Source organism: Chinchilla lanigera, unplaced genomic scaffold, assembly GCF_000276665.1.
Source record: "Chinchilla lanigera isolate Chin_1 unplaced genomic scaffold, ChiLan1.0 scaffold00051, whole genome shotgun sequence".
Lineage (NCBI taxonomy): Eukaryota > Metazoa > Chordata > Mammalia > Rodentia > Chinchillidae > Chinchilla > Chinchilla lanigera.
Window position 1 is genome coordinate 6,244,791 of NW_004955452.1, and position 3,114 is coordinate 6,247,904.

Here is a 3,114-nt window from a genome sequence, read left to right on the forward strand (position 1 = left end):
GCTATGCAGTTCAGGCTGGCCTTGAGCTTGCAACAATCCTCAGCCTCCTGAGTGCTAGGATTACAGGCATGCACCACCATGCCCAGCACTGTTTTGTTTTTTTGAGACATAAGGTCTCACTATGTAGTTTAGGCTGGCTTTGAACTCGGGGTGATTCTCCTGCCTCAGCCTCCCGAGTGCTGGGATTACAGGTGTGTGTCACCATGCCTGAGAACTTTTGTTTTTTAAAAATAGGTAACTTAAGCTTCTTTGGATTCTCTCAGCCAGCTCCTTTATCTTAGGATCAGGTTCCTGCTCTTTACTTTTTCAATTAAGCCAATTTATGGACTTCCAATATTCCTTCAATATTTTGGGTGTGATGAGTCTGTTTAGGAAGGAGCCTGCATTTAGCCAAAGAAATGATGATCACCTTGGGCAACTTTGGTTGGCTCCATGACGTTGCAGATTTCTTAAAATTACAGTATTTGATTCTTGTTTCCTTACCCCCTTTCCACCTATCATTTATTTCTTCTATCTTCCTGCAACAGTAAACAGAAACACCAAAAGACACCCAGGATTTGGAGGCAGATTTATTCACATCCACAGGCACTGATCAGGATCATTCCCAGAATACCAGGCCCCAAAGGCCCTGGGAGGGAGGTTTTTATGGAGTTGGTTGCAAAGGGGAAGTACAGAGGCAGGGCACTTGGCTGTCTTTGATTGGTTCTTACAAATTGCATCATAGTGACCAGACGTTTCTAGGAGACAGAAGGAACTGTAACAGGAACTGTTACCTGGGTAGCTAATACACTGACCGGGGCCATTTCCTGCTACACTATCTCACAATTCCAATGCTCTATTTCTTGAACTGTGTGATGGTTAGGGAGATGTATTCTTTTGTTTGTTTGTTTTGTCTTTTTGAGACAGGGTCTCACTCTACAGTTCAGGCTGGCCTTGAGCTCACTTTGTAGCTCAGGCTGCCCTCGAACTCACAACATCCTCCTGCCTCAGCCTCCTGAGTGCTGGGATTACAGACATGCGCCACAACACGCGGCTCATTTTGTGATATTGCAACTTGTGAACATTTCTGTACATTATACAGAATGGATTTAGTTGAAAGTAATCTTTTAAAAATATGGAAAATGAAAAATAAGTACTCTATAGCAAATAAAGAAAGCCAAAATAGCCAGATGTGGTAGTGCATGACTGTAATCCAGCACTGGGGAACCTGAGGCAAGAGGATCACCAACCTGGGATACAACCTGAGTTCAAGGCTAGCCTCAATTACAGAGTGAGACCCTGTCTCAAAATAACAACAACAGCTGGGCGTGGTGGCGCACGCCTGTAATCCCAGCACTCAGGAGGCTGAGGCAGGAGGATTGCTGGGAGTTCAAAGCCAGCCTGGGCTACATAGTCAATTCAAGGATAGCCTTGGGGCTGGGGATTTAGCTCAGCAGCACAGCACCTGTCTTGCAAGCGCAAAGTTGTGAGTTCAACTCCTGGTACCAGAAAAAACCAAAAAACCAAAAAACCAAAAAAAAAAAAAAAGGATAGCCTGAACTAGATAGTGAGAGACCCTGTCTCAAAACAACAAAACAAACAAAACAAAACAACAACAAAAGCCAAGATAAAGATGATATGCTCTGGCAAAGCTGTTAGGTGACCAAGGCATATAATTATTCACAAGTTCCAATTGTGGAACTAAATTTCTAGGCCTGAGCATGGTATCCAATACATAGTCGTCTTGGTAAATCATTGGTGGAATGAATATTCCCAGCCCTGATGTGGAAACAGACCCCTGAGGGTGGCTGGGTCTTCCTCCAAGGACAAGAGGACCACTTCCCTGGGTGGATACACAGATCCTATTTCTCATCAATAATTTAAACCTAAAGATAATCAAGATTGGGGGCTGGGGATTTAGCTCAGTGGCACAGCGCCTGCCCGGAAAGGGCCTGCTCGGCAAGCGCAAGGTCGTGAGTTCAATGCCCGGTACCGGAAAACAAAACAAAACAAAAAAAAAGATCACCCAGATTGGGCTGGGGATATAGCTCAGCAGCACAGCGCTCGCCTGGCAAGGGCGAGGTCGTGAGTTCGATTCCCGGTACCAAAAACAAAACCAAAAAAAAAAAAAAGATAACCAATATTTCACATTTGGCTGGGGGTGGCACACATCTGTAATCCCAGCCCTGAGGGAGGCTGAGGCAGGGGTATTGCAAGTTTAAGTCTCTGCAGGACAATTTAGTGAGACCCTGTGTCAAAATAGAAAGTTTTTAAAAAGGGCTGGGTGTGTAGCTCATGATACAATGCCCCAGGGTTTGACCCCCAGTAACACACACACACACACACACACACACACACACAACCTCATTTTTGCTTTTATTTACAGTGTATGTATATATATATGTATATATAGGAGAATCTCATTATCTCTGTTACCTATTCTTCAATGGATCATCCCTGACTCTTCGATCTTTGTTGTTGCTTTGCTGGCTGGGGGTCAGATAGGCAAGGGCTCTACTGCTGAGATACACGCCCATCTTGATCCCTCCCCCTCCCCGCGGAATTTCCGGGCAGGCGGTAGCGGTGCTGTCCAGATTGGCCTCTGACTTTTCATCCTGCTGCCTGGGCTTTCTGAGTAGCTGGGATTATAGGCAAGCACCACTGCACCTGACTGTATCCCTGGCTCAAGCATGCCACAGCCTCGATTCTCCTGACGCCTTAGCCTCGCCGCTTCCACCAGTGTCCCTGGCGTTTCCTTTCTGTGCCTCTTATTCCTCGACGCAGCTCCTGTCCGCCTCTCAGGCCCTTCGCTTGCTGCCCCGAGCCCCACCCGGGCCACCCCATGCTCAGCGCGCGTCCCTTGCTCTCTGACGCGCGGGCGCCTTTGCATTTGTCAGTCTCTCTGTATCGCTGTACTGTGCAAACCCCTGTTCATTCTCAAAACAGCCATCCCTTGGGCGAAGCCTTTTTCGAATCTGCGGTAGATTTAGTCATTTTGCTGCTTCCCATTGTACAAGCACCCGCTCTTCTTCTGCCCTGAGTAGGGTGTTCCATGAGGGCAGCAACTGTATCTGCCTGACCCCCGCCTCGATGCTGGGCATCTCGCAGAGGATCTGGTAAAAGTGGATGTGGAGA